The sequence below is a fragment of the Astatotilapia calliptera genome, chromosome 8 (assembly GCF_964374335.1).
Source record: "Astatotilapia calliptera chromosome 8, fAstCal68.1, whole genome shotgun sequence".
Classification (NCBI taxonomy): domain Eukaryota; kingdom Metazoa; phylum Chordata; class Actinopteri; order Cichliformes; family Cichlidae; genus Astatotilapia; species Astatotilapia calliptera.
Window position 1 is genome coordinate 30,332,092 of NC_137429.1, and position 22,846 is coordinate 30,354,937.

Below are 22,846 nucleotides of genomic sequence, written 5' to 3' on the forward strand. Positions count from 1 at the left end.
AAAACAGCAAATACGTCCAAATAGTTTGGATCTTAGGTCTAGAAGTGGAAATACTGGATGGAGCATTGTCCTGAGCTGTATGTTTCCCACCAGATCGAATAATGCCATGGTTAATGTTGACACTGCAGAGTGGGAGGAGAGGGTGGAAGCTTGGATGGAGGCCCGGGACTTGCCTAGAGAGTTACCCACAACTCTGCTCCCAGGATGAAAATATTGAAAGGCAAGCACTCTGCCCAATCAAATTAATTTTCTGCATGACATGCCATGACGCCTGAAAAAAATGGTTGCTGCATGAGAAGCTATGTGTGTGTGTGTGTGTGTGTGTGTGTGTGTGTGTGTGTGTGTGTGTGTGTGTGTGTGTGTGTGAGGTAGGTAATTGGTGCTGGAAAATGTCAAGAGTAGATGTGAGAACCAAACTGTTGAAAAGAGCTCGTGCTTTTATTTTGAATACAGGAAGTACCTGACCATGCATGTGTGTATGGGACGTGTTTCAGAGTCCTGCAGTGTGACTGTTAAAGTGTGTGTTGTTATGAACCTGTTATTTCTTACACAAAACAGACTCAGCACCCAGTAAATTGAATTAAACAAGCTGAAAATCACAAAGTCCTTCTTTTCATCTTGTTAATGAGTCAAAATGTTTATAAATTCCAACTCATATTCACCTCCTGTGCAGTTATTCTATGCATGCTCTGCTTTATCTGCCACACACATGAACTTCCTGTGTGTACGACTGAAGTACACCACCCTGTTTAAAGTACACACGCTATGTGTGTGCTCCACACCTCCACACAGCTCCTCCATTTATGAGTGAAATACACTCTGAGGCAGAAATAAGGATGAAAACATGCTTTTAAAAATGCAAATAAATAAAATGAATTGACTTCTGTAATATTTTCACGTATAAGGGATGAATGGGCTTTTTACTGTAAACTTAAAACATTTACAGCATTGCATTTGTTTATATTTGATGGCATTACAAATACTTGATTATTATTTCTGTGTCAGATTTTCCTCACTACAGAGTAACAAGCTACCAGTTTGGGACACGGTGAACTTTAGCAGCCTAAACTGTCTTTGTTGTTACAGCTTACAGTTTAGCTTAATGTGACCTTGAACCATCACACTGTTGTGCTGCTACGCACACAGGCTGCTGGGGGAGCTCCTGTGGTGAGTTGGGCGAGTTGCCTTTATTCTCCTCTGTTTCACTCTCTGTGCTTTTACATTAACCTTGTGTCTTCTCTCTGTGCTTTGTCTGCATGCAGTTCTGCTGCTCTGTGGTTACTGCTCCAAAGATCTGAATGTTGAATGTTGTTTCTTCTTTGCTCCGTCTTCCTGACCAAGTACCTCTGGGATTGTTGGGGTTCCTTCTCCTGTATCGCCTTGACTGTTGTGAACTAGCACTAACAACTCTGTGGTGCAGTGGTCAGCCCGAAAGCCTGACCAGTGTCTGGGTTGGCCTGGATGTTCCTGTGCCTGTGTGGGCTTCCTCCAGCTGCTCCTGCTGCCTTATAGGCTGAAAACACGAATGCTAGTTCTAAATAAATCCATGGATGCGACAGTGTGTGACTGTCCATCCCTGTGTTGTAGTCCTGTGGAGTGCTGGTTCCTGTCAGGGTGTACTCTGGCTGGCTCATCCTGCTGCAGTACCGGGTTTAGAAACTTGAATTTAATGTGAAATCCACTTTTTTTGATGACATTGAGGAAACATATTTTTTTCTTTAAAGGCTTGTCCATTATTAAACATTTCTGTCTCATAGTGATGTCACTACAGTAATTATAGCACAGATTCTGAACATCAACAAATACTCAACAACCTCACAATATGATTGGTAATGGAACTAAACTACTAAACTAAACTATCCCAAAACCTAACAAAGGAGTCAAACAGTGACCGCAAATAAAATAATTGGAGATAAAGTATCAGAGTTTCTGGAGCGGGACGACGCCTCCAAACACGCTGCTTCCGGTTCTTATCCATATATGTTCCCCCAGTTAGCTGTTAGTTCTCGTTTACGTGCCCCTCCCTCCCCTTTTCAATTCTTTAACTTCTTCACTTCTATTCATGTTGATCTGCCCGGGAGCCGCCGCCAGTCCCTTCAAGTCTTTCCCCAAACCACAGCTTAATTCATGTCCAAGCGTTCACCTTTATCTACTAAGACACTGTCAAACCTAAAATGAGGACGTGGGCCCAGCTAGTGAAAATACCAAAGCACAAAACGAAACAAAGACGATTTCCAAATGTAAAAGTCCGGCTCCGATCCCACAGTCATGTGTTTGAAGTGTGCCACAGACACATCAGCACGCACTGCATTTTAGGCATGAACATCGATCCGTCTGTCCGTCTGCGTCATTTGAAGAGAAGAAAAGGTGACTGTGCAGATCGAACACTGCTGGCTGTGGATGGGGGCACATCTGTCGCAGAGCTCTGTGGTCTGACTGCAGTTGTGGGACAGACCACCAGCAAAGCTGCTGCGTAATATTATCAGATGAATTCAATTAATATATAATGTCATTTCTCTTAAGTGCTGCTTCTCTAATTAAGTATGGAGAGCAGACCTCCCACTGGTTAACAAAGCATCACAGCGTGTGTGAGTCTGTACGGCAGCAATGCAAACACACTCAGCCTAACTGTGTGTGTGTTTGTGTTAATCCACGTGTGTGTAAGGCTTGCGCACAATCACAGACACGCTCACACATTAACAGAAGTGGTAAAGATGAAGAAATATCTGGAGGCTGGTATAATTAGGGCCAATTCAATTGGACTCTGATACTTCATTATACACCTGCCAACAACACCAGCGATTGATGGCCATATTTTCTTTCTCCATTTCGTTTTCTCGCTCATTAATGGTGTGGAATTAATGAAAATGGCTCAGAGTGGCCTCGTTCACACTGGAGAACAGCATTTCCACTGCATAATGTGCAAGTTAGCTGTGTGAGCGAGTCTGTGTTGGTGAACTTTTCACCCGAGGGGTCTTTGTCACATTTATGATTTTTCTATGATAAAGGGGGCTTTGCTACATATAGGACTCCACCACCAGCTGCTGTCGCACACATGCATGCTGCACGCTGTGTGCTGCATGCTGCATGCTGCACGCTGCGTGGTCAGCCAACGCAGGATATGGTGTGGAAGCCTGGCAGCATTATCTCACTCCCCACTGGACACCTACACAAAGTGATGATTTATAGTGAATGTAAGTCCCCATGTAGTGCCCAGTGCTTCTGTCCAGCAGCGACATCAAAGCTGCTATGACCAACACTGAGTAATTTATAAAAGGGACTGACTTTGTTTCTGTGTTGGTGCCACAGACAGTACGTGATCTTTTAAATAACGCTGACACTGAAGTCAGTATGCGAGCGTAATGTGCTTGCAAAGAGGTGGTCTGTGCAGCTTTCCACAGTCAAGGATGTAAGGGAGATTTTTATGACTTTTTCTTGTACCTCCTAAAATCCTGCCGGTAGTGAACGGTGGGCTCACCAGATTTGACTCAGAGGAAGAGACACGCTCTGATTGTTCACTCTCACTGTTGGTATCCACTGTAAACCCCGACAGGTGACCTGACTGATAACGACTGTGGGGATATCCATCTAAATCTCTCACAGTGTTTAAACACCTTAGAGCTTATATACAGGAACAGACTAAACACTGCCTTCTTCATTATTAAGGCTACGTCCACACTAATTTGTTTGAAAATGCATCGTTTTCTCTCCGTTTTGGCCTCCCGTCCACACTGAGATGGCATTTTACTCATGGAAAACGCAGCGTTTTGAAAACGCTCTCGAAAACGAATACATTTCATTTAAAGACGGTGCTTTCGCGTCGCAGTGTGGACAGTGAGAACAGAGACTTTCTAAAACGATGACGCATGTTAGTCATGTGATGCAGTCATGTGACCAAAGATAGTGGAGGGCATTACACAGCAGTTATTCTGTTTGACAGCCCTGTTAAAGGTTAATATCAGTCTGTACGTGCTCCAGAGAGCTTTTCTTCAAATTCTTTAATTCTCACTCGCGTTTGCAACTTTGTACTTTTGTGTTACTCACAGCAACCAATCCATCATTGTTAGTCCATTTAACAAACTCTTTTCCTCGACATTTTGCCACGACGTTTCAAAGAGCCGGAAAGTAAATAAGCAGCAGACAGAACTGAGGCAGGTCGGGTCTTCTTGCATTTCACGCATGCGCAGGACTGGAACGTAAGCGTTTTCGGACATTTCAGTGTGGACGCACAACTCTGTGAAAACAACTGAAAACACTAGTGTGGATGCGGAGCGTTTTCAGACGAAAACGGCGTTTTCAAATCTATCAGGGCCACTGTGGACGTAGCCTATGTTTGAGTAAATGTTTTTTCTGAGCTCCGTATACACACGTCAACATTTCCGCTCTACCCTGAATGACGCTGACAGAAAATCTGTTCAATATGGCCGCCATGTGATGTTTTAGCTTGTTGTAAATGTGGATATTGTGTGGCAGCAAAGAAAATGTGCGTTTGAATGTGCTGTGAGACAGCGCACATGAAGGTCAGTCAGCTGATGTTCGCGCTCGTTTCTGAACACACATCGTCGATTTTTCAGTTTTAACTGATTGTGTACATAATGTGTCAACGACACACCTGAGAAAAGTGTGACTGCTTTTTTTACAGCAGCCTCACAGTCACATGTGTTTTTCATCTTAAAATTTAACAACTTTTCTGATGACTTAGGTAGCAACAGCAGCAGCTTCTGTCCACAGTGATTAAAACGAATACCCAGACTCAAGGTCTGTGAGCCCAATAAATATATTGTTTTTTTAATCAAACTGAATCATGTTGAAAAGGTAAATATATGTTTTCTTGATTTACAAAAGAAGCAGTCTAATGTACTCTATTCATTTTCTCACAAGGCTGAAAAATAGCTTTGTGATACAAAGAGGTTCAGTGCCCATTCTTAAAAATGAAATTAGGACAACATCTAAAAATAGGCTGCACACAAACTGTGAAATTCCTCTTTGAAGGTTGGATTTGACAGCTAAGTCAGTTACTTGTCTTCATGTTTGATGTTCTGTGTTCCTGGTGTTTGTAGGTTTGTGCTGAGTTTCACCGAGTCACAAACATGCGCTGGACACAGACACACACCACGACCCGACACAGACAGAAGGCAGCGGTAAGACATCAGAGGCAGTGCAGAATATCCTGAATGTTTGTGATCATCAGGTGAATAAAGATAAAGATACATTTGTTACCACTAAGTTTCACTGATCACTCACGTTTCTTTGTTTAAGACTTGTGTCTTTAATGCTGAGAACATCAGTTTCTATCCAGATCAAAGCTTTGATCCAAACCACAGTGTTGTAAATAACTTGAGCTGATTTTTGTCACATGACTAAGAAACAGGCTCTTTTGTATGGGAGTGACAGAAAGGTCATGATGACACCTGTAAACTTGATACACTGAATCAACTCTTCTTCTTTTCTCTTCCCTTTTAGGAAAAAATGCATCCGACCCTACTGACCATCGAGTAAATACTTTGTTGCTGAATATTTTGCTACACTGTCAAATTACCTCAAGGCCGTGTTACTTATTGATACTGTGTCTATTCCAAGTGGGATGAGACAAACATGACTGACACTCCAGTTCAGCGGTCCCCAACCTTTTTTGTACCACGGACCGGTTTATGCCCGACAATATTTTCACAGACCGGCCTTTAAGGTGTCGCGGATAAATACAACAAAATAAAGTACCGGTACCAAAAAAAAAGAAGATTTATTCATAACACACGTGAAAAGACCCAGGAAAACCGAGTTAACGATAAAAACGATAACAAAATAACGCTGAAAACCAATAAAAACCCTGAAAATCATACATTTCACACCTGAGCCTCAACTCTCACGGCCCGGTACCAAACGACTCACGGACCGGTACCGGTCCGAGGCCCGGGGGTTGGGGACCGCTGCTCCAGTTGCCCTTCTCCCAGTGGTTACTGGCAGACCTGTCCAGACCAGTCCTGCGCATGGCTGTTGTGGTGGAAGGTGACTTGGTGATATTCCCAGATTTGCTGATGCATTTGCATAATTGTTTGCTCTGCATTTAAAGCACCCCAGGAAACTAATTCACACATTTACCTTTGTCCAAAAAGCTACTGTGAAAGTTAGATAATGTAAGTGTATGTTTGGTACTACATGTCCACAGACACACTCTGTGATGCTTTGGACCACAGCAGTTTACCTCAATTTCTTATCTTGCAAGTTTTGGTTATTTGAAAGCTAATAAATACCATTTTGTTTTAAAAGAAAATTATTTGTTTCTTTTTTTTCATATTTGAGTTTCATTTGCATTTTGTGGAAGATGCCTTTAGGACTGATATTCTTGTTTGTTTTATCTATTTTTGAAGATATAAGGTAGATGTCTCAATGCGTGCTCAATCATCCAGGTAAGTAAATCCCAAAAGGTTGATGTTCTTCCCTTTGCCCGTAGCAGGCTCGCTTCCTGGTGCTCTTGTCCATGTTAGTGGTTTTACAAATATATTTATGTGATGCTTCTTACATGTCCATAAATATTTTAATGAACAAAGTTGAATAAAATAAGTGCAGTATAAGTAGTCTACACTTAGATACTTAAGAAAAGAAATATCTTGTAAGTGATCTATAATCACATTGATTGAGTTGAGATTGTAATTACATTTTAATTAATTGTAATTACATTCTGTTGCATCAAAATGTTAAATTATAAAGAACATATAGTCATTAAAAATAATATATTAATAAAATTAATATAAAATACATTTTAATTCCCAATAAAGCCATGGCCCCATCTGTGTCGCGAGTTTCACACAACTTTTCCATTTGGTTGACCATGTGGGGAGTTTCAGCTAAGTTAATGAGTTTATGAGGGACAACGGGAAGCTCTGCTAAGGTTAACTACCCTATAGCCTACATCTTGCTGTCTGCAAAAGACAGAGTAATTTAAACGTACATATAACTCCCACAAGTGCATACAATTCGACACAACTACACAAGCATTGTTTTATCCCTTTTAACCGAACTTTAAAGTTACTCTGTCAGCAGCCTATTATCAAAATCCAGTCCCCAACCTTTTTTGCGCCATGATCCAATTTATATCCGACAATATTTTTACGGACCGGCCTTTAAGGTGTTGCGGATAAATACAACAAAATAAAACCAGTACTGGTACCAAATAAAATGTATTCATAACACACGGGAAAAGACACAGGGAAACTGAGGTAACGATAAAAAACAATACATATTAACGATAAAAAACAATTCTGCTGCCCTCAGGTGAATGTAACCCTAACCCTATTCACCCTATGCAGACAGCTTAACATAAGAGGAGCTGGTTCCAGGAACGACAGGACACCACGCTTTGTCTTTGTGTCTTTAACTGAAGACCTTTTTTTCTCTTTAATTTGTAAGACTGTGAACATACAGTAAAAGTACATACTATAATATTGGCCATATTATATTTACATTACCACGGTGGGATGACTTTAGTCTCATGAACAACATTAACTAATTGTTATTTACTAACTAATCTTAAATGACTGTTCAGCACAGAAATGAAGCCCAACAATCATGTTTTACAGTCCCGTGGTCTCAGCCTCAGATACTCAATCAAAGTGATGTCATGACAAAAATGAATGACCAACAAAACATTTTTCTCCTTTATTTCTGTCAAACAAAGTTGTATGACACGTTTCCAGCGGTTAGTATCATGGTTGCTAGGCAACCTGAACAGCGCGACGAAGCGTATACCGTCCCATTTCACAAGCCTCTCACTTCCGCACTTCTTGTACTTATAGTACGCACCGTACGTAGTATGCGTAGTGCGCGTACTTCAAGCGTGCAGACCCTAAATTGGGACACAGCCCCTGAATTGGATAGGCTGTATCCCAATTCAGGGTCTGCAGCTTTAAAGTACGCAGCCTCATGAACTCTGTGCCAAACACTGAGCTTCAGTAAAGATTCAAGTTGCAGCTATTTATATGTCCTATCACCTTAAATCTTCACTCAAAGACACTCAAGTATCTTTGACAGTGCACATATAGGTGTATCATATATAAGAGACAAATGTTGTTCCTTCATTATGTTGTCATTACTAAATTTGGCTCAATGCTTACATATATGTGTAAAAAGAAAATGTACGAGCTGTGATTACTGTTTCTGATAGAATGAAGAGTAGACTGATATATGAAATATTCCTTTATTGGGTGAGAAAATCAGACCATGTCATAACTGCTGTAAGTCACACAGAATAGACATCAGAGCCTTAAACAGGCTGACTTCTGCTAAATGGGTCAAACTGGGCAGAAAGTCTACAAACACATAACATCCTTATAGAATATGATGTAACACTATAGATCAACTTAGCTCAGAATATATAAAGCATATAAACAATTACAGCAATATGATGCAACAAACACAGCAGCTACTGATCCAAAATACTCAAAGCTTCATAGAACTGAAACCAACATTTATTTTAGCTCCATTCTGCTGCTGATACAGACTTTAGGTTTCTGAACATTAAACTTGTTGCTGCCTTTCATAGTGTGTAACTTGAAGGCCCTGAGTACTCTGAGTACTTTCTCCCACACTGAAAACACTGGGATGATCAAATTATTTGAACATTACCTAATAAGACTGATTCAGCACAGACAGTTATGTTAAACTTTCCTAGCAGTCCTTCACAAACAGGGAACAGTCTGTCTATTCTCTCCATCTGTCAGCTGCTGCTGGCTCTTCCTTCCTCCTCCTCTTCCTCACACACTGCTGAGTTTGTCCTGGTGGATCATCAGGGCTGCAAAGCCTCACAGATGATGTGCAGCAGTGGGTCCCTCAGTCTGTCCTCACTCTGGACACTTGCAGTCGTCACACATGGAAATCAAATGTGTGATAAGCTGCAGGATTCTAACACAAGTGTAACTTATAAACACATGTTCATACTTTTATTCCACAATCAGAGAGAAAGAAACAGAGAGAGAGTGCAGGACAGACAGACAGGTGACAGTCTCAGGTGTACACACTGCTACAAACAGGAGGATTTAGTGTTTGTGTTATTACGAGTGTAAACAAGAAGAGTCCCAGATGGTGCAGTGGACACATGTGTGACTGCTGTGATTAAAGCATCTTTCTTTCAGCTTAACGAGTGAACCGTCAGCTCGTTCAAACACACGTTAAAGTGCGTTTGGCTCGACACCACCGAACAGAGGCAGCAATATAACACAGCTAACATTAACAGTGCAGTGGCTCCTGCTTGTGCTGTGATATTCAGGACTGCAAACCGAGCAGCATCACTGACTTTCAGCCTGTTGTGTTTGTGGATATATGACTGACTTTAATTATCCATGAAATCATCAGATTCTCTGTAAGATTATGGTCGACTATCCAACGGCGTATAAAGTAAAGGCTTTAAAACAAAGAAAGTACAAACATCGCTAATGTCACATAACTTTGCCGGCATTTGGCCAACAGCAATGTTTTAATGTTCCTCATTATTAAACATTTGCACATAAATAAGTGACATAATATTCAGAACTTACTTTTGAAAGTTTACTCTTTGGCCGCTCCACTTCTTTGAAGTGTCTCCCAGTCCCAGTGCACTTGTTAGCATGTTTTGGGTCGTGCAACTGGTCTGTCCGGTTATTGTCTCCCCAGAAACATTTCCGTTGTCTTTTTTCCTATTTCCGTTGTGTTGTGTGTGCTTTTGCAGCGTTTTTCTTTTTGGAGCATTTTTCTTTTTGCAAGTGTTTTTCTTTTTGCAGCATTTTTCTTTTTGCAAGTGTTTTCTGAAGTTGCAGTCCGTTTGGCCTCTCAGGGCCACCGTAGATTATGGCTCAACAAACTCCCCAATGATGTAAACTGGGCTTAAAGTTGTGCAGCTTGTTTTCTCCTCCAGGCATTTTCTCACACTGCCTGTGTGAACTTTTCCTGCTGCTTACAACACATCACGAAAGGGGGCAAAATAACTAAAGAAGAAGCCACAAAACTCAGGGGATAATAATGCCCTCTAGTGGGAAAAATGAGAAATGCACCAGCCAAAGAAACCCAATGAAGCAACAACAAAGGGGCAGAATACCAATAAAAACCCTGAAACGACTCACGGACCACTACCGGTCCATGGCCCGGGGGTTGGGGACCGCTGGTCTTAATTACCGAGCTAACAGAGCTACGTAAACAGAGCGATTATGAGAGCACCCGACTGCAGATGTCAATAATGCAGTGTAATTGATTAATCTCCCGATCTTTGCAAAAGTTATAAACTGCCTGTACCCAGTTAAGGTACAAAAAATAGTGATGCAGTTCAGCCTTTTATTGCTCAGCCAAGCCTCTCTGTTGCTGTTTGGAGCAGTCTGTGTTACTCACTCATCCGGTCATAAGGAAACTCAGCTTTTTGATAAAAAGTTTTTCTTGTTCTCGAATACAAATATTTTTTAAAGTATTTGTTCAAAATAAGCATTCGTAAAAAACACTATTCGTGCCTATCCGAATACCATATTCAGGTTCGGCTCCAGCCCTAATATAAATATATTCTTGCCTTGAGTAATTACAAGTGTTATAACCAATCGATACAAGGTAGATGAAAAAGATTTCAAGTTGAGCTTTAGCAGTTTAGCTTTTCAGTCACAGTATTTTTTACGATTTATCATTACAATTATATAAATAAATATGTATATATCTAAAACTGTGAATTTTGTGTATCGTTGCACCCCTAACACACACACACACACACAAACACACACATATATATATATATATATATATATATATATATATATATATATATATATATATATATATATATATATATATATATATACAGTGGGGCAAAAAAGTATTTAGTCAGCCACCGATTGTGCAAGTTCCCCCACTTAAAATGATGACAGAGGTCAGTAATTTGCACCAGAGGTACACTTCAACTGTGAGAGACAGAATGTGAAAAAAAAAATCCATGAATCCACATGGTAGGATTTGTAAAGAATTTATTCGTAAATCAGGGTGGAAAATAAGTATTTGGTCACCTCAAACAAGGAAAATCTCTGGCTCTCACAGACCTGTAACGTCTTCTGTAAGAAGCTTTTCTGTCCCCCACTCGTTACCTGTATGAATGGCACCTGTTTGAACTCATCATCTGTATAAAAGACACCTGTCCACAGCCTCAAACAGTCAGACTCCAAACTCCGCCATGGCCAAGACCAAAGAGCTTTCGAAGGACACCAGGAAAAGTATTGTAGACCTGCACCAGACTGGGAAGAGTGAATCTACAATAGGCAAGCAGCTTGGTGTGAAAAAATCAACTGTGGGAGCAATCATCAGAAAATGGAAGACATACAAGACCACTGATAATCTCCCTCGATCTGGGGCTCCACGCAAGATCTCATCCCGTGGGGTCAAAATGATCATGAGAACGGTGAGCAAAGATCCCAGAACCACACGGGGGGACCTGGTGAATGACCTGCAGAGAGCTGGGACCAAAGTAACAAAGGTCACCATCAGTAACACACTACAACGGCAGGGAATCAAATCCCGCAGTGCCAGACGTGTTCCGCTGCTGAAGCCAGTGCATGTCCAGGCCCGTCTGAAGTTTGCCAGAGAGCACATGGATGATACAGCAGAGGATTGGGAGAATGTCATGTGGTCAGATGAAACCAAAGTAGAACTTTTTGGTATAAACTCAACTCGTCGTGTTTGGAGGAAGAAGAATACTGAGTTGCATCCCAAGAACACCATACCTACTGTGAAGCATGGGGGTGGAAACATCATGCTATGGGGCTGTTTTTCTGCCAAGGGGACAGGACGACTGATCCGTGTTAAGGACAGAATGAATGGGGCCATGTATCGTGAGATTTTGAGCCAAAACCTCCTTCCATCAGTGAGAACTTTGAAGATGAGACGAGGCTGGGTCTTCCAACATGACAATGATCCAAAACACACCGCCCGGGCAACAAAGGAGTGGCTCCGTAAGAAGCATTTGAAAGTCCTGGAGTGGCCTAGCCAGTCTCCAGACCTCAACCCCATAGAAAATCTGTGGCGGGAGTTGAAAGTCCGTGTTGCTCGGCGACAGCCCCAAAACATCACTGCTCTCGAGAAGATCTGCATGGAGGAATGGGCCAAAATACCAGCTACTGTGTGTGCAAACCTGGTAAAGACCTATAGTAAACGTTTGACCTCTGTTATTGCCAACAAAGGTTATGTTACAAAGTATTGAGTTGTATTTTTGTTATTGACCAAATACTTATTTTCCACCCTGATTTACGAATCAATTCTTTACAAATCCTACCATGTGGATTCATGGATTTTTTTTTTCACATTCTGTCTCTCACAGTTGAAGTGTACCTCTGGTGCAAATTACTGACCTCTGTCATCATTTTAGGTGGGGAACTTGCACAATCGGTGGCTGAGTAAATACTTTTTTGCCCCACTGTATATCTGGGACTCTCCACCATTTGACCTTAGAACTGAAGAAGCTTCTCGGATGAGAGGTGAAACGTCTTCAAGCAACTTAAAGAAGTCCAGACGCTTTTCTTTGCAAGCTCCTTTGACGATCTTACCTTGTATTTATTATTGTTTGTGTTGCTTTGTCTTGTGTTCTTTTGGTGATTTGTACAGTATTTTGTCCACTGTTGTTTTTAAAAAGTTCTTTAGAATTCTATTTTTGGCCCCACTATATATATATATATTAGGGGTGCAACGATACACAAAATTCACGGTTCGGTTCGGTTCGATACTTTGGTGTCACGGTTCGATATTTTTTCGATACAAAAAAAAAATGTTCATGCCTTTTTAATTTATCATTTATTAAAATTATAAATATATATTTTAACACAAAAGTACAGTTTTTAAATTTAACCCTAACCCTTGTGCGTGTTGTTTTTTAGCTCGTCATATTGCAGCCACAGAAATTCTTTTGTCCATGAAACCATAAAGCTGCACTTTCTTTTTGCCTTATAGTCTGATTTGTCATAACTTCTCCGTTTTGTGGTAAGCTTTTCTTTGGCTGTCACTTCTTCACCCTGACCTGTCTTATTTGGCTCAGCAGAACTAAAATATATATCTGTCTGTGAAGGTTCTCAATCATCCAGGTCATCGTAGTGAAATATATATCCTGCCGCTTTTACACACGCACTCACATAAGCTCAGCGATTCTCTGCGCGATCAACCTCTCACATGTTTAAGCTGCGGGAGATTTCACTTGTCATGTTTGCATAGTAAGCTAACAATTAATAAGACGATGTCAGAGGAATTGGTGCACAAATTATCATCACTCACAGATCAGTGCTGTCGCTCTCTATACACAGTTCGCGCGATTGCAAAGTGAAAGCAAAAAAACAAGCGCAAATTCAAACGCGATTTCAATATGTCACATATTGACAGTGGCTCACCCAATGACATAATTACCCAGCTACATTTCTGAAAGAATGCAAAAGCATTGACATATATTTTTCCTTCCTACAATAGCCCGACAGGCAGGGGAGAGATAGCCCCGGGACGTCGGGCTAGCGATATTGTGAGCCCTGTATCTGATTGAGGAATCACTCATCTTTGGAAAAGAGAGTTTATTACAGAGAAATGTCTCTTTCCAAAATAAAAGCTATACTATCCGCTTCTTCTGGGCTATATTCTCAGCAGCATATTAAACATATCAAGTCTCCATAAGGAGAATCCTGTGCCAACAGCTGTCTAAATGACTCGGCTAAAGTTTGTAGCATGCATGCTTGTTGTTTTTGTCTTTGCACTAGGATGATGTCGGTGTAAATGTGCAGTCATATTCGTTGTGTTCCCACTAGTGCTTTCAGGTTAATCTCGTTGAAATGACCTTAACGCCACAACACGGCAAATCTCCGTTAACGAGCTACCCTATACAGAGGGGCTAGACGGCCAACACGTTAACGAGCTAACTGCGCTAACACACTAGCTCCCACCCATGTAATTGAGCATTGCATGGCACATCCAACATACTGTTTTACTTTAGTCCATGACTCGCTTACCTTCAGGGTCATACGTCACATGAAAACCAAAATAATTCCAAACGCCAGATCTGAATGAGGGTGGGGAGGTCCACTTCTGTCTCGCTAGCTTGCCCTGCGCTCTTCCTTCTGACCATCCTGTCTGTGTTGAGTGCTCAGTGAATCTGCGTTCGACTACTCCGCCTAGGCTGCACTCTCGAGCCTAGGCGGAGTAGTCAAATGCAGATTCACTGAGCGCTCAACACAGACAGCATCGTCAGAAGGAAAGTTGATAAAATAAATTACAAATTTTGTATTGTTCTTTTTTTTTTCTCCCCTTTGGTTTTCTTTCTTTCTCTCCCCCTCTTTCTTTCATTCTTTCTCCCTGTCCTATCCCACAGTCATGTCTGTCCCGTTTGCAACTGAAAATAAAATAAATTCATAATTATAATAAAGGTCAATCAAATGGACCAATATGATGATCCACTTAAAATAAATCCTCTTGGCATCTTTCTTGGCCTCAAGACAACAATTCTGATGGCTATAGATCCAAACGGGACACAAAAACAAAAAAAAACCAAAAAAAAAAAAATTGAAAAAAAAAAAATTTGAAAAAAATTGTATTGCTCGATACATATGCGTACCGAACCGAAAGCACTGTATCGAACGGTTCAATATCGATACGAATATCGTTGCACCCCTAATATATATATATATTAGGAAAATAACATATCATTGTTTTATACCCAGATTTGGGCTGGAACTTAAATTTATGGAGAGCATTAAAATTACATTTTGAGCTTCCCCACAGTGATGTATTAACCATTACAGATACATAATAATACCATCACTAAAAATTGAAGGCAGCTGTGGAATACACCTTCCACAGGGTGGTGAAAACAAACTGCAAGCACTGCAACTACAAATGATAAAAACAGTGCATGCCTTGTCAAATCTAAAAAGTGATGATGTCCCCCCTTCTCTCTGACGGCACTGTCATAAGGTTCCTCACGTTTGCCACCATCCTTTATATTACTGCCATCTTGTGGTCACAGTCAGCTATTGTCGCTGGAACTTGTTTCATGCTCATAAGAAACTGTAGCTCTCTCTGTTATACAGGCTTCAGCTGGGCGAGCTGAGAGGCCAGCAGCTCACATGATCTGTGCTTTGTGTGAAAACACAGCTCGTGTTGGCAAGTAAATTAACTTCAGTGATTTGTCATCATAACAGATCAGTTTCCTTTGGTTAACTTTGACCAACATGTGTGATGTAGAGACAATGGAGGAGACGGCAGCTCTGACCACGTCTGATCTAATCAAACAGGTGACCAGGTGGGATCAGGTGCAGAGATTCCCAAATTTGCTGGAATATCATTGTAACCAGCTGTTTTTGCCAACACTAAAGCTTAATTTAAAATCAATATTTTAATCCCACCTGTAAATATTGACAGTTAACCATCAGTCACACTCATGAACAACTCTTTAGCTTTCTTTTTTTTGCTTTGTTTGTTAGAAACACGCAGATGGTGGACATCAAGCAGAATATAAAGTATTTAAAATGAGCTCGGTCTTTAAGATATGCAGCAGTAAAATGAATCCATTTAACACTCGTGAGGAACATTTTTCTGCAGAGTATTTATATATTTTTACTTTTAATAACTATACAATTTTCCAAAAATATTGTTTTATGTTCAATGAATGTTTTATGTTAACAAATTCTTGTCACTGTAGGTTTATAAAAAAAACCCTGATGATTAATAAATAATATGTAAATGTTTTTTGTAATTACAGTAAATTTTGATTTAAATAGAAATCACTGGATTTTACAAGTCTTCAGCCAAGACGGAGAGCAGAGAGGTGAAGATGTCCATGCAGATTTCACAAAGCTGCATAAATAATTACATTTTAACCTGATCGGTTTATATTGTCTCATTGTTAAATAGTGAAAGAAGCTGTGTTTGCATATTTGCAAGTTTCAGATCATCAAACTCATTTTAATTTCTTCTAAAATCCAGAAAGTCCACGTGCTGAGGCTCAGGCACACTTAGCTTGATCAGGAAAATGATCCAGAATACACCAGCACGTCCACCAGAACAACAAATAAAAGTTCAGGGTGGTCTGATCATAGTCCTGTCTCAAAAACAACTTAAAAACTGCAAAAAACAATTTACTGTTTGATGACCTTACACATGCAAGACATTGACCAGAAGAAGAAGAAGGTGGTGCATGTTCTTATTCAACACTGTCTGAATACATGAAGGAAAATAAAATGAAAGTGAAGCGTGAAAGAAAGAAGCACGTCCCTGCTGTCCAATTACACTGTTCGTGTTTTATAAATTGGGACATTCGTGAGACAAGCTAATAAGAGAATAGAACAGACTGGCTGACCCAGAGGTGTGTGTGTGTGTGTGTGTGCGTGTGCTTAACAACATTACATCCCATGTATCCACTGAATTCATGGGATGTAAAACATGCTCAGAGCAGCTGGACTTATCCAGGCTCAGGGAGGATGTTACAGGTGGAGAAGGTGGAGCGGAGAAACCACATCAGCACATACTGTGGAAACTTTCACTCGAACATGAGCCACTAACTTGCTCATGTTTTGAATATGATCAGTTTCTTTACACTTTCTATAAAAATGTCAAAGGAACAATCTATTTCTGAACACAGTAATTAATATTATTTAAAATGAGGGAATGAAAGCCTGAAGTTCAAAAGTAATACAGCAGTGATTTAAGTCATGAAGGAGCAGGTCACTGATGTTTGGAGACTGTGTGGTAACATCCAGCCTGACCCTGCTGCACAGGCCGGCTCTGACTTTAACAAGCATGTTCTCACTTTTTACCCTTCATTCTAATTTGTGTTGTACAGTTATTTCATTTTTAACCTTAATTTATATTTTATTCCTTCCTAGTTAAATTTACCCTTTTTAATTTTTCATATTTATTTCCTATCTTATTCATAGCCTTTCCTTTTTTGTTTTCTTTAGGTCACGAGCAGTTGTCCAAGCATTTCACTACATATCGTACTGTGTATGACTGTGTACGTGACAAATAAAATTTGAATTTGAATTTGAAACTTTAAGGAAAACTTTGTCCTGCTCTGATTTCTCGTTTGGCTCTCGGCGAAGGCGGTCGCATTTTTCTCCTCTCCTCCTCTCCCTTAGCTTCCCTGCTTAGCCTCTTGTGTTCTTGTCTAGTCTCGTGTTTTTTTGTGTTACTTTTCCCTGGAACACTCTCTCACAGTCTGTTCTCTAAAACCTAAAAGAGAATTATGGATTTGATCAACGGGTCAATGCTATTGACACCCTTTTCTCAACGAGAAGTCTGGGCTCGGGTGAGCCTGAGTGTCCGGGTGGTACTTTCCCTGCCGGATACACGATGGACGGGTGGCAGAAATGGAGGGTCGTGTGCCTGGCGGACTGTTGATTGAGGACGCTGAAGATATCTACCTGTTCGGAACCATGATAACAGGGTTCTTGCTGATTGGAGCTGGCTTGGCCCTGGCTTATCGGAGAATTAAGAAAGCGGAATCGGCTGTTCAAAACCCCACAAGGCTGCCCGCTGGGATTCAAACGATGGGACAAGGTGTGACTTCTCAGAAAGGGCACATTGAGTGCAGCATGGATAAGATCTTGGAGAAGCTTACGGCTGCCGTGAATACTCAGAATAACATCTCTGAGCGCAAGTTTGATAACATCATGGAGAAGCTCACGGCTCACCAACGGGAGATTGAGAGACCAGTGTTGGACTGTTAGAACAGCTTTGAAATTCTCATGAGCTGTTCGCACTAAAGAAAAACCACTATCATAATGCGGCTATCCCTTCGGCCCCAGCTGTGGGCTCAAGGCTGGCGCCGAACAACAACACCCTGATAACGACTGTTTTTAGACTGTTCCTCCCACTCCATGCAAGGCCACCTGGGTTGGCTGGAAGACTGTTAGTGTCATGGTCCTGGGCCATGTTGGCCCAGTGTTCTTAGTTTTCTTGTATGTTTGTATTTTGTTCCTTATTTAGGCCATGTTTTCTGAGTTGCCCTGTTGTGTTGTTCCCTAAATGTTTTCCCTTCATGGCTTTTACCCCCTGTGTGCCCCTCTGTGTATCTGTGAGCCCTCGTCTCTCCTTATGTTTTATTCCATCTTTCCCCTGCCCATTATGTCCAAGTTCTCCCCGTGCTCTCTCCCCCCTGTGTGCCCTCTATGTATTTATGAGCCCTCGTCTCCCTTTGTGGTTGTTTCATGTTTCCCCAGCCCGTTATGTCTGTGTTTTCCCCGTGCTCTCTCTCCTCCTGTCTGAACCTCTGTGCCTGTACATGTCATGTTCAGTTCACCCCGCCCTGTCTCGTTATGATTATCAGTGTCACCTGTGTTCCCCGTGTGTGCCCACTTTCCTCGTTTACCCTCTGTGTATTTCTGTCTGAGTCTCCCTCTGTTCGGCGTGACGTCGTCCCTCATGCTGTGTGTGGATCTCCCTGTGTCTCCCTGTGAGTTCTTAGTTTATGGTTTCCCAGTTTAGTCTAGTTTGTATGTTTGTTCTACCAGCAAATAAAGCTGTGTTTTGAGTTCACCTCCCCGAGTCTGTGAGTCCTGCATTTTGGGTCCAACTCCTACCTGCCGCACAGCGATTCATGACAGTACGACGTCACCACAACATGGACCCAGCAGACTTACCCAGGGAGAGCGATCTGACACGTGTCCAATGCCTAGTCGAGTGGATAACCCACACTTCCAATACAAGGGCAAAGATTGTGGGGATAAATGCTATCGAAGCAATCCTCAAAGGAAATTCTCATCTCCGCCAGGTCAGAGGATGTTTGGACTTATTGGCCAATTTGAATGAAGCCCGGGAGGCGGCGCGAACTTGGGAAATATCAGACTTGGCCCAGCAGCAACAGACAACAGCCACCCTGGAGCAGCCGCATCAGTTTCACCGGCCGGATGTGGTTTTGCCCGGCCCTTTGGAGCCATCTGCGGGGAAGAAGCGTCGATCACGCCGCGGGCGCGCCACCCCACAGCCGGACGTTCGGACTTTTACATCGCCGGCTGTGGTGAATAAGGACTCTTTTTCTGTGTCGAACCGTGGGACTATTCGTTCAGGGGTTGTGTTTTGTGCTACGGATGGTTATGTGAACAGTTTATTAGCTGCCCAGCCTCCTGAAGCTCTCTTAGCTGCCCAGCCTCCTGAAGCTCTCTTAGCTGCCCAGCCTCCTGAAGCTCTCTTAGCTGCCCAGCCTCCTGAAGCTCTCTTAGCTGCCCAGCCTCCTGAAGCTCTCTTAGCTGTCCAGCCTCCTGAAGCTCTCTTAGCTGCCCAGCTACAAGCTGCGTCTCCTGTGTCCCCGCTAGCACAGCCATTAACTCCACCACACGCTCCATTTTCACCTCTACCATCGCTTCAGTCATCGGTTCGGTCTGCCACTCAGTCGCCCTTAGTTCCGTCATCCACACTACCACCTGTTTCCCTTCCACCACCACCATCACTACACCCAGCCATTCAGGCTGCTACTCAGTCAGACATTCAACCCATAGCCCTGCCGTTAATATGCTCTGTAGCTGAGCCACTAGCCGCCCGACCTGCAGCCACTTCAGCCACTCCTCCACCCGTCACACCTCCACTACAACCATCACTGCAGTCTCTAGTGCAGTCTCCAGTGTCCCCAGCGCAGTCTCCAGTGTCCCCAGCGCAGTCTCCAGTGTCCCCAGCGCAGTCTCCAGTGTCCCCAGTGCAGTCTCCAGTGTCCCCAGTGCAGCCTCCTGCAGCCCTGCTTTCCCCAGTGCAGTCTCCAGTGTCCCCAGTGCAGCCTCCTTTAGCACAGTCACCCACTCAACCACCAGCACCACAACCGTCACTACCTCTAGTTCATTCCCCTGTGAAGTCGTTAACTCCACCACCTACTCCACTCTCACCACCACCGTTACTACAGACATCAGTTCAGTACCCTGTGCAGTCATTTACTTCTCCACCGTTAGCAGCTCAGGTCCCCGTGTGTCCAGCAGCTCAGGTCCCCGTGTGTCCAGCAGCTCAGGTCCCCGTGTGTCCAGCAGCTCAGCTCGCACCTGAACCTTTGGCCCAGTTCCCCGTAGCAGTGCAGTTTTCTAGCCAGCTTAACGTTGAGCCCGGGGTCCCAATTCTCTCTGGCTCTACATCGGCTCCTGCTGGAAGCTTGGATGAGCTCATCCAGCACTCCGCGGCTCCCGTGTCGCCATTTACCTCGTCCGCTGGGGGTTCCAGTGAGCCCAGCCAGCGCCTCCTGTCTCCGCTGGAGGGTCCGAGGGGCCCGTTCAGCCTCCTGTCTCCGCTGGAGGGTCCGAGGGGCCCGTTCAGCCGCCCGTCTCCGCTGGAGGGTCCGAGGGGCCCGTTCAGCCACCCGTCTCCGCTGGAGGGTCCGAGGGGCCCGTTCAGCCTCCTGTCTCCGCTGGAGGGTCCGAGGGGCCCGTTCAGCCTCCTGTCTCCGCTGGAGGGTCTGAGGGGCCTGTTCAGCCTCACGCCGCATCAGCTGGAGGGCCCGAGGAGCCTGTCCAGCCGCCACCTGCGACCGCCTCGTCCTCGCCTGGTCCGGCTGCATCCGCCTGTGCTTCTGCTACGCCTGGTCCAGCCTCTGCCTGTGCTTCTGTTACGCCTGGGCCAGCCTCTGCCTGTGCTTCTGCTACGCCTGGGCCAGCCTCTGCCTGTGCTTCTGCTACGCCTGGTCCGGTCTTAGCCTCTGCTTCTACTACGCCTGGTCCGGTCTCAGCCTCTGCTTCTGCTACGCCTGGTCCGGTCTCAGCCTCTGCTTCTGGTCCAGCTTTGGCTTCTGCTTCTGCTCCGCCTGGCCCAGCTTCGGCTTCAGCCTGTGCTCCCCCTGGTCCAGCCTCAGCCTCTGCAGCTCCGCCTGGTCCGGCCTCAGCCTCTGCAGCTCCGCCTGGTCCGGCCTCAGCCTCTGCAGCTCCGCCTGGTCCGGCCTCAGCCTCTGCAGCTCCGCCTGGTCCGGCCTCAGCCTCTGCAACCTCGTCTGGTCCGGCCCCCGCATCGCCACCGTCTGGTCCTGCCTCGTCTGGTCCTGCCTCGTCTGGTCCTGCCTCGTCTGGTCCTGTGCCCACCAGGCCATGGCCAGCATGCCTGAGACTGGAGGGCCGCCGCTGCCTTCCGTGCGGTCAGCCCCCTGAACTGCTCCGTCGTCTCCTTCGCCGCCGCCGCTCCCTTCCGCGCGGTCGGCCCCCTGAACTGCTCCGTCGTCGTCCCCCCCTTCGCCATCGCCGCTGCCTTCCGCACGGTCGGCCTCCGGACCAGCTCTGTCACCTGTGCCACCCACCTGGTCGGCCCCCCGACCGTGTGACCCGTGAACTCTTGTGCCTGTGGGCTCTGGGTCGGCCCCCTGAACCTTATTTGGACTATAGTCATGTGCTCCTGTGTTTTCTGTTGTTTGTTTTTGTTTCCCGTTCTGGTCCCTCCGTCCTGGTCCCCCGCCTCCTGCCCTGGGTGGGTTGTTTTCTGTTTTTGTTTTTTCGGGTTTGGGCTGTCGGGAGCCAGCCCTTGAGGGGGGGGGGGGGGGGGGGGTACTGTCATGGTCCTGGGCCATGTTGGCCCAGTGTTCTTAGTTTTCTTGTATGTTTGTATTTTGTTCCTTATTTAGGCCATGTTTTCTGAGTTGCCCTGTTGTGTTGTTCCCTAAGTGTTTTCCCTTCATGGCTTTTACCCCCTGTGTGCCCCTCTGTGTATCTGTGAGCCCTCGTCTCTCCTTATGTTTTATTCCATGTTTCCCCTGCCCATTATGTCCAAGTTCTCCCCGTGCTCTCTCCCCCCTGTGTGCCCTCTATGTATTTATGAGCCCTCGTCTCCCTTTGTGGTTGTTTCATGTTTCCCCAGCCCGTTATGTCTGTGTTTTCCCCGTGCTCTCTCTCCTCCTGTCTGAACCTCTGTGCCTGTACATGTCATGTTCAGTTCACCCCGCCCTGTCTCGTTATGATTATCAGTGTCACCTGTGTTCCCCGTGTGTTCCCACTTTCCTCGTTAACCCTCTGTGTATTTCTGTCTGCGTCTCCCTCTGTTCGGCGTGACGTCGTCCCTCATGCTGTGTGTGGATCTCCCTGTGTCTCCCTGTGAGTTCTTAGTTTATGGTTTCCCAGTTTAGTCTAGTTTGTATGTTTGTTCTACCAGCAAATAAAGCTGTGTTTTGAGTTCACCTCCCCGAGTCTGTGAGTCCTGCATTTTGGGTCCAACTCCTGCCTGCCGCACAGCGATTCATGACAGTTAGACTACTTAGCCTTGCAGGGCGAAGGACACTGTCTCAGCTGAACTCTGGACACTCACACACATACACTGATAAGCACTCATACATCCCCCGTCCCCTTCCAATGCCTTCGATGCTTGTTGCCTCCTGGGAACACGAGGCGGGTCTGGGCCCGCGCTGGAGAGTCGGCGCAGTGGCAGGATGGCTGCTGTGTTGCCTGGGATTACTCCTCACCCCCTACCCAACCCTGTTGCTGGTCACGTGCTCTATAATGTTGTACTGTGGACATTTATGTGCAGAGGAGTTTTTTTGTTTCCTGTTCTCATGCTGTTTCTAAGTTTCTTTTTTTCCTCTTGTACTTTCCCATTGTAGTGTACATTTCAGTGTTTTTTCTGTAATGCAACCGTTCTCTGACTGTATCCCCATGTGATGTCTGTGTTGTGTGTGTGTTGTGTGTGTATAAGGTCAGGGGGCGAGTTCATTCCACTGCAGGGCAACCTGCCACTGCATGTGGCGAATAAAATTTGAACTTGAGCTTGAACTTGTAACAGACGATTTCACTGTGACAGTGGGTGTGTCGGCTCCTAAAATCTAAGAGAAAAACTATTTTGAATTTGTTGTGTTTTTTGCACAGTTAACTCAGGACTAAGCCATCTGAACAGCCCTAACCCCAGCTCACTGTTTGGTCTTTTTATTCCAGGAAATGCT

General features: G+C 44.2%; 1 protein-coding gene and 2 long non-coding RNA genes across 7 annotated transcripts in view; 1 reads left to right on the forward strand and 2 right to left on the reverse strand.

Moving 5' to 3' along the window:
• rbfox3a (RNA binding fox-1 homolog 3a) overlaps positions 1-22,846 on the reverse strand; it is a 598,584-nt gene that overhangs the window by 142,641 nt on the left and 433,097 nt on the right. The window lies entirely within an intron of this gene.
• Positions 1,007-6,516, forward strand: LOC145430511 (uncharacterized). The gene is made up of 3 exons (XR_013911090.1): positions 1,007-1,167; positions 5,061-5,141; positions 5,464-6,516. It is a non-coding gene; the product is annotated as an uncharacterized LOC145430511 (long non-coding RNA).
• Positions 8,179-9,814, reverse strand: LOC145430502 (uncharacterized). Its single transcript, XR_013911081.1, has 2 exons — positions 9,531-9,814; positions 8,179-8,888 (listed from the first exon to the last, which is right to left on the reverse strand). It is a non-coding gene; the product is annotated as an uncharacterized LOC145430502 (long non-coding RNA).